The sequence below is a fragment of the Alligator sinensis genome, unplaced genomic scaffold (assembly GCF_000455745.1).
Source record: "Alligator sinensis unplaced genomic scaffold, ASM45574v1 scaffold656_1, whole genome shotgun sequence".
Lineage (NCBI taxonomy): Eukaryota > Metazoa > Chordata > Crocodylia > Alligatoridae > Alligator > Alligator sinensis.
In genome coordinates this window covers 692,983-702,525 of record NW_005842333.1, presented here as the reverse complement: position 1 = coordinate 702,525, position 9,543 = coordinate 692,983, and the positions used below count along the sequence as shown (strand labels likewise).

At 46.0% G+C, this 9,543-nt stretch overlaps 1 long non-coding RNA gene across 1 annotated transcript in view; it reads right to left on the bottom strand.

Moving 5' to 3' along the window:
- LOC102370004 overlaps window positions 1–9,543 on the bottom strand; it is a 12,502-nt gene that overhangs the window by 2,224 nt on the left and 735 nt on the right. The window lies entirely within an intron of this gene.

Below are 9,543 nucleotides of genomic sequence, written 5' to 3'. Positions count from 1 at the left end.
GGGGGGGGGGGGGGGGGTCGTAACCAGTAGGGTTTCTACAAGCATGTCAGTAACAAGAGGAAGATCAGGGTAAGTGTGGGTCCCTTACTGAATAGAGGAGACAACCTAGTACCAGAGGATGCAGAAAAGGCTGAAGTATTCAATGCCTTTTTCACCTCAGTCTTCACAGGCAAAGTCAGCTTCCAGACTACTGCACCTTTTGGGGAGGAGGTGAGCAGCCAACAGTTGTGAAAGAACCTGGCTGAGAATCACAGCTTCCGCTACCAGGGCAATGTACCTAAACATTGGCACTGCCGTGATCAACATTTGACCTACATTATCAGTAAGGTGATGCTTAATGTTAGTTCAGCTTGGTCCCCTATTTAGAAAAACTGGACATATTTAAGAAAGGGAAAAAGGAGGATCCAGGGAACTGCAGACCAGTCAGCCTCCCTTCAGTCCCTGGAGAAATCATGGAGCAGATTCTCAAGGAATCCATTTCTAAGCACTTGGGGAAGATTAGGAACAGTCAGCATGGATTCACCAAGGGCACGTCATGCCTGACCAGCCTGATTGCCTTCTATGATAAGATGACGGACTCCGTGAATGCAGGAAGACTAATGGATGTGGTATAAATGGACTTCTGTGAGGCTTTTGATACAGCCACCCACAACATTCTCGCAGGCAAGCCAAGGAAGTATGGGCTGGCTGAATGGACTGTAAGGTGGGTAGAAAACTGGCTGGGCCATCGGGCTCAGAGGGTAGTAAATTAATGGCTCGATGTCTAGTTGGCAGTCGGCATCAAGCCAAGGGTTGGTCCTGGGGCCGGCTTTGTTCAATATCTTTATCAATGACCTGGAAGATGGCATAGCGTGCACCCTCAGCAAGTTTGCAGGTGACACCAAGTCAGGGTTGGGGGAGTAGTAGATATGCTGGAGAGCAGGGCTAGGATTCTGAGTGGCCTCAACAAATTGGAGGATTGGGCCAAAAGGAATCTCATGAGGTTCAAAGACAAGTGCAAAGTCCTGCACTTAGGACGGAAGAATCCCATGCACCGGTACAGGCTGGGGGTGACTGGCTGGGCAGCAGCTCTGCAAAGAAAGACCTGGGGGGTTACAGTGGACAATAAGATGGATATCTGTCAGCAGTGTATCCTTGTTGCCAAGAAGGCTAACAGTATCCTGGACTGCATTGGTAGGAGTGTTGCCAGTAGATCAAAGGAAGTGATTCTTCCCCTTTATTCAGCACTGGTGAGGCCAAATCTGGAATACTGTGTTCCGTTTTGCCCCCCTCCCCCTTGCGCCCACTACAGAAAGTATGTGGACCAATTGGAGACAGTCCAGTGGAGGGCAACAAAAATGGTTCAGGGGCTGGGGGACATGACTTATGAGGAAGGCTGAGGGAACTGGGCTTATTTCATCTAGAGAAGAGAAGACAGAGGGGATTTAATAGCAGCCTTCAACTACCAGCAGCAGGGTTCAAAAGACGATGGCACTGGACTATTCTCAGTGGTGGCAGATGACAGAACAAGGAGCAATGTTTTCAAGCTGCAGCATGGGAAGTTTAGGTTAGATATTAGAAAGAATCTTCTCACTAGGAGGGTAGTAAAACACTGGAGCAGGCTACCCAGAGAGGTTGGGGAATCTCTATCCTTAGAGGTCTTTAAGACCTGGGTAGACAAAGCCTTGGCTGGGATGATCCTGCTTTGAGTTGGGGGTTGGACTACATGACATGGCATCCTGAGGTCCCTTCCAAACCTAATTTTCTATGATTCCAAAGACAACAAAGACTTCTCCTCACCTACACAGCATAGCATTCATGGTTGTCATGGGCTGACCTAAACTACCCTGACATCTGCTGGGAGAAGCAATCAGCCAAATCTGACCGTTCATGTAGGCTTTTAACCTGCGTGCAGGACCTTCACCTAATGCAGGAGGTATGCAATCCCACTAGGGGAAACACCTTGCTGGACTTGGTGCTGGCTACGGGGGATGACCTGGTGGGGGAATCTGCAGGTACAAGACAACCTAGGGCATATAGTGACCATCAGTTGACTGAATTCACTATTCGGCGAAGGGTGGGAAAAGTAACCAGCAGGGCAGAAGTGCTAGACTTCAGAAAGGCTGGCTTCAGTGTGCTCAGGAGATTAGTTAGTGGGGAGTTAAAGCTCAAGAACATTGACAAAATGGGGGTCCAGGAAGGGTGGTCGTTCTTCAAGGAAGCAATCCTTCGGGCACAGGAAGCAATCCCACTGCATAGAAAAGGGGGCAAACGGGCCAAGAAACACAAAATGGGGGTCCAGGAAGGGTGGTCGTTCTTCAAGGAAGCAATCCTTCGGGCACAGGAAGCAATCCCACTGCATAGAAAAGGGGGCAAACGGGCCAAGAAACACTCCTGGCTAAATAGGGAAATCCAGGAAAGCCTAAAGGGCAAAAAAAGGGGCATACAGGCTGTGGAAGCAGAGGGTAGCTACCAAGGAGGAGTATACCTCCTTGGCTCACACTTGCAGTGAATCAGGGAGGAAGGCCAAAGCAGCATTAGAGCTCAGGCTGGCAACAAAAATTAAGGACAACAAAGTCCTTCTTCAGGTATACAGGGAGCAAAAAGAAGGCGCAGGGCAGCACAGGACCCCTACAGGATACACAAAGGCAGTTGATGACAGATAGGAGGGACAAAGCAGAGCTCTTTAATGAGTTTTTTGCCTCTGTATTCTTGAACTCCGATCTAGACAAATCTCCCAAATGCATTACTGACAGAAGCAGGAGAAACACCAGCCCACCAACTGTCAGCGCTGGCCTAGTAAAGAGAGACACTTGTAGAGGCTGGATACATTTAAATCAGCAGGACCGGATGAGCTCCATTCAAGCACGCGGAAGGAATTGGCCAGTGTCATAGCGGAGCCACTGGCACGAGTGTTTGAGCACTTGTGGTGCTCAGGTGAGGTCCCAGAGGACTGGAAAAGGGCCAGTTTGGTCCCTATTTTCAAGAAGGGGAGAAAGGAGGATCTGGGTAACTACAGACCAGTTAGTCTCACCTCTATCCTTGGGAAAACTCTTGAAAAAATTATCAAGGATCACATCTGTAGGAGTCCAGCAGGTAATATAATGCTGAAGGGCAACCAGCATCAGTTCATACCAGGTAGAGCCTGCCTGACTAACCTTGTTTCTTTCTATGACCAGGTCACTATAAGCTTAGATGCAGGAGTTGAGGTAGATGTCATCTACTTGGACTTTAAGAAGGCCTTCAACACAGTATCCCATCCAATTCTTATAAACAAACTGAACAGTTGAGCCATAGACAATTACATAGTCATGTGAGTGGCAAATTGGCTTAAGGGTCTTACCCAGAGAGTGGTGGTGGACGGGTCGGTATCGACCTGGAAAGATGTGGGCAGTGGGCTCCCCCCGGGCTCAGTCCTTGGGCCAGTGCTGTTCAAGATCTTCATCAGCGACCTGGATGAAGGCGTGGATAGCACTCTGCCCAAATTTTCAGATGACACCAAACTATGGGGCGAAGCAAACACACTGATGGGAAGAAACTGAATCCAGGCAGACCTGGACAGGTTGGAAAAAGTGGGTAGAGAACGACAGGATGAAGTTCAACAAGGACAGGTACAAGATGCTGCACCTAGGGAGAGGGAATCATCAGCACACCTATAGGCTGGGGGATGACCTTCTCAGCAGCACAGCAGCAGAAAGAGATCTCGGAGTCGTTGTTGACTCCAAGATGAATATGAGTTGTCAATGTGATGAAGTAATTAGCAGAGCTAAACGCACTTCATCATGCATTAGTAGGTGCATTACGAACAGGTCCAGGGAAGTGATACTCCCTATCTATGCGGCACTGGTCAGGCCGCAGCTAGAGTACTGAGTCCAATTCTTAGCACCACTATTCAAGGAGGACAGCACCACTATTCAAGGAGGACGTGGACAACTTTGAGAGGGTCCAGAGGAGGGCCACTCATATGGCTAGAGGCCTGCAGGGAAGGCCCTATGAGGAAAGGCTAAGGGAGCTGGACCTTTCCAGCCTCTGCAAGAAAAGGCTGAGAAGGGATCTTGTAGCAGTATACAAATTCACCAGGTGGGGGCAGCAGGAAATAAGATTTCATAGATTTCAGAGACATTAGGGCTGGAAGGGACCTCGGAAGATCGTCGAGTCCAGCCCCCCGCCCAAAGGGCAGGAAGTCAGCTGGGGTCATAGGATCCCAGCAAGATAAGCATCCAGTTTGCTCTTGAAGGTGTTCAATGTAGGCGCTTGAACCACCTCCAGTGGCAGGCTGTTCCAGACCTTGGGGGCTCGGACAGTAAAGAAATTCTTTCTTATGTCCAGCCTGAAACGGTCTTGTAGTAGCTTATGACCATTCGACCTAGTCGTCATCCCTTGGGGCGCTCTGGTGAACAAACGTTCCCCCAGATGCTGGTGGTCACCCCTGATAAACTTGTAGGTGGCCATCAGATCACCCCTGAGCCTGCGCTTTTCCAGGCTAAAGAGCCCCAGGGCTCTCAGCCTGTCATCATAGGGTCTGCTTCCCTGACCTCTGATCATGCGCGTGGCTCTTCTCTGGACTCTCTCAAGCTTCTCCACATCCTTTTTGAATTGTGGAGCCCAAAACTGGACGCAGTACTCCAGCTGCGGCCTCACTAAGGCCGAGTACAAGGGGAGAATGACATCCCGGGATTTGCTTGAGAAGCATCTATGGATGCAAGCCAGCGTTTTGGTCGCTTTACTAGCTGCAGCATTGCACTGCAGGCTCATGTTCATCTTGTGGTCAATGATGACCCCCAAGTCTCTTTCTTCCATAGTGCTAGCCAACATAGCAGCCAACAAGAGATGCTCTGTTTACCCGAGCACCCCTTGGAATAACCAGGAATAAGCTGATAGAGAGCAGATTTAGGCTGGACATCAGAAAGAACTTCTTCATGGTAAGGGTTGCTAGAATCTGGAACAGGCTTGCAAGGGAGGAGGACCTCCCTTACCCTGGGAGTCTTCAAGAGGAGACTGGACAAGCACCTGGCTGGGGTCATCTGACCCTAGCACTTTTTCCTGCCACTGGCAGGGGGTTGGACTTGATGATCCTTTGAGGTCCCTTCCAAGCCTAACATCTATGAATCTATGTGATCCCTGATATTCTACCCCTCCTTCAGACTCCCTTGGAGTTCTCCTCCCTAAAGGATCACTTTACAGCCCACTACGGCCCAGAGATTTTCCAATCCAAATGAAATGGACTTTCCCTGCTGATCCCTTGATGGTAATGGTGTATCCACTCTGCTGTCAATGCTGTGACCGCAATTCATATAGGCACCCCCAGCCAACTGTGATGCTGGTAATTGAACTCAAGGCAGACTAGCCACTTGGGTCTCTCTCCAAGGTTGAGGGAAAGTTTGACAGTTCATGTTGCGATAACTACAATTTTAGCAGTACCTGAGCTAATTCATTAGTTTAAAACTGGCTTATCTGCATGAGCTATGGCTACAGCTGCAGTGTAGACCTGCTCTCCACATCAGCAGTGTGGACTCATTGGCAAGACTGTAGTCAGTTGTCACATTGCTGCGGCTTTCCAAGCCTAGAGTAATAAAAGAAGCATTGGAACAGTCTGTCTGGGGAGCTAGGCAGAGAGCACTGCATCAGCACTTGGCATCTCCTCTTGGTGACCATAAGGGCAAGACATTGTTTTTCACATGACAGTTTGGATTCTGCAGTGGTTGTGGGCATGCATCTTAGAATGCTTCCTGTATGCCACAAGCAAGGGGATTTTGCAAGGCCTTTGTAATGATTATGGGAAACGCACATAATGGACAGCTTTGGCCATTCAGAATTAATCCTTATAATATCATTTTGTTAATCTATCTATATAGACATATTTAACACATCTACGAGGTGAACATTAGATTAGCAGAAGGATTAGCCTTTGATGAGGATATTACTATATTGTATTTATATAACAGTTTCCTGAAGAGTAAAAGGTACTTTACAAGTGTGGGGAAGTTTCTGTGGTTAACAGAGAGAAAGGGAAACACAAAGAGGTAAAATGACATGAACCTATGTAGTTATGAGTCATTGCGTTAACGTGCACATGATTGAACCCTGCTGTTTCCTAGTTTCCTTAACTCTAATTTGGAATAAATAAAATATTAATCAACTATACAGGCTGCTGCAAGGCTAAATTCATTCATATTTGTCAACATAGTTTTGAGATCCCCAACTGGAAGGGGCTGTAGCAAAACTTATCAATATGACAAGATAGCAAGGTTTCAGCCCTGTGTGTTGACTAAAATTTGTTAAATCTTACTGTAAGCCAAATTAGTGTCACAGCACTTGGAGATCTGACACAAGATTTTTTCAAAAATGTTTTGTCTGTATAAATAATACTTAAATGAAGAGTTTTCACCCTTGATTCCTTGAAGTTCTTTGAAGAAATAGTTTGGCTACATAATAAGATCTGATTCTCCGGGGTTATTAGTTATAGCATACCCTACTTTAAAACTCTGACAGACTGCTTATTTATGTTACTAGTGCATCTCCTGCTCTCTTCTCTCACTCTTATAGACTTTTAAGGAAATTTGGAAACTTCAGGCAGAAGAAATTTACAATTTGTATATGGAAATTGTAAAAGAAAGACAGCATTTTTCCTTCATGTTTGTGGGCCCAACCCATCAAAGATTTCATAGACATTAGGGCTGGAAGGGACCTTGGAGGATCGAGTCCAGCCCCCCGCCCGAAGGGCAGGAAGTCAGCTGGGGACATAGGATCCCAGCAAGATAAGCATCCAATTTACTCTTGAGGGTGTTCAATGTAGGTGCTTGAACCACCTCCTATGGCAGACTATTCCAGACCTTGGGGGCTTGGACAGTAAAAAAATTCTTCCTTATGTCCAGCCTGAAACAGTCTTACAGAAGTTTATAACCATTCAACCTTGCCATCCCTTGGGGTGCTCTGGTGAACAAACGTTCCCCCAGATACTGGTGGTCACCCCTGATAAACTTACAGGTGGCCACCAGGTCACCCCTGAGCCTGCGCTTTTCCAGGCTAAAGAGCCTCATAGATCTCAGCCTGTCATCGTAAGGTCTGTTTTCCTGACCTCTGATCATGCGCGTGGCTCTTCTCTGGACTCTCTCAAGCTTCTCCACATCCTTTTTGAATTTTGGGGCCCAAAACTGGACGCAGTACTCCAGCTGCGGCCTCACCAAGGCCAAGTACAATGGGAGAATGACGTCCCGGGATTTGCTTGAGAAGCATCTATGGATGCAAGCCAGCATTTTGGTGGCTTTACTAGCTGCAGCATCGCATTGAAGGCTCATGTTCATCTTGCGCTCAATGATGACCCCCAAGTCTCTTTCTTCCGTAGTACTAGCCAGCGTAGCACTGCCGAGCCTATAAGGATGCTGAAGGTTTTTCCTCCTAAGGTGGAGAACCTTGCATTTTTCAGTGTTAAACACCATCAGGTTCTCGTCCGCCCATTTGCTGAGCCTTTCCAGGTCAGCCTGAATCGCCCTCCTGTCTTCTGGTGTGGATGCCTTGCCCGAAAGTTTGGTGTCATTGGCACTTGAACACTATGAAGAGGGATGCTTAGAGAGAAAAATGTTTAGTTTCAATGAAATGCATCCAACTGAGGGAGTTTCATGAAAGGTGGAAAGAGGCAGCAGTTGCAGACATACCGCCCTGCTGCAGTACAGACACCCTCTCAAACCCTCTCACCCATCTCACCAGCATCTTATTCCTTGCTGCACTGTGAGAGGTCAGGGAGAGAGAAAACAGCACCCCTAGTCACACAGGAGGGATGAGGCCGAAGAAAGCTTAATGATCAGCTAACCAATCAGCTGTACTTATTTTCCTGGCTATTACTGCATTTTGGCCCCTCTTGTGAATCTGTTGAGAAGTCCAACCTACCTATTGTTTTTTTTCTGGGCTTTGGAGGTGTCAGTCAATTTAAACATAGATTACTTCTAAACATCTACATGCAAAGGTTACTGTTTCTCAGTTTGCTTTGGAATATGCGTTATCCAAATCTATGTTCCCCACAGACTTACGTTTTTCCCCTTTTATTGTCCATGTTATTGAAACAGGTGGCCCATTTCTTTCTATCTCACAATAAAATGTGTTTCAAAGACATTTGTGGGGAACATTCAAGTTTCTTGTGGATAGGGGCCAAATACAATTTACACAATAATAGGAAAATCCAGGGATTCAAAAATGTTTTACTGGGTAACATGTATTGTTCCTCACAAGAAAGCTACTGTTACCCCCATTTCACAGGTGGAGAAACTGAGGTGCAGTGAAGTTAAATGGGATGCCTATGGACACACAGCAAGTCAGTGGCAAAACACACAGAGCTATCTTGCAGTCTCAGGCTCTTACTGGAGCTGACCAAAGTATTATCAGGCATTTGTCTCCTAAGTCAATACTCTAAGAATTTCTCAAGGAAGGGGAAACTCATCAATTCTCATGTTCTGCTCCTAAAGAAGTCTCCATGCTCAATTTCCAAAACACCTTGCTCTCATCTTGAAATATGGTGACAGCTCACTAAATGTTACTAACCCCCAAAATAACAGTGCTCCCCATATAATACCTTTTGCTCTAAACCATGGTATAGACAGTAAGTGCAATGGAGCAAGCAGACGAACAGTGAAATGAAAAGGAGTTTCCAATGTAATGGGCTCTACTAGTGAAGATTTGTCCTTGGTGGGATTGAGCCAGGGGGCTAACAGTAAAAGCTATAGACCTGATAGCTTCTTTCACTTTTGCAGGGTTTATAATTCATAATATTCAGTATTTCCAGCAGGTCATGCAAATCTTTAGTGAAAGTTTGTTAAGTTCTCCTGTACTGCAACCAAGACGTGATATTACAAGAAAGTAACAGCAAATGAATCCTGTCACTGTGATCCCAGAGCTGTGTGTATCTAATTTATGAAAGTACTGTATTCATTTCAGATAGTTAAGATTTATTACAAGTCTCCTTGGCATATGTACCCACTATGCGAGACAGCACACTGAAAAACACAGATTGGAATTAGAATAATAGAATTATAAAATTGTAAGGGATCTCAAGCATCATTTGGTCCAACCTCCTGCACTCATGTAGGAATGCCATTCCTAAAGCATCCCTGTCTGATGCTTATCCAACCTCCTCTTGAAAACGTCCAGCCAAGGAGTTCCCGAAGGTTAGAAAAAGTCTGCAGTCTACTAAAGAGAAGAAGAGTCTCTGTCTAGCATGAAGAAATTTAATCAGCTAAACATATTTGTTTAAAATTAGAATGGATAACAAAGCATTTGATAATGCTCTCCGAGAAGCAAACCTAGCCCTGCATGGGAACGGACATGATGATTTACCAGCATTTGCCAACTCCAGATTATGTTATTTTAAAACAGCAAGGGAACTTGGACATGACTAAGCAGCAAGATATTAATAATATGGCACCTTTTCAGTTTGTCCTGAGTCTTTTTCAGGTAAAATTAATTAACGAAGAACAATTTTACCTCGGTTAATTAAATAAAGAAATTGAAAAGTAGGAAACATCTTTGCTCAGGCTCTAGTTGTTCCTGCTGGCAGACAGATAATGTTAATAA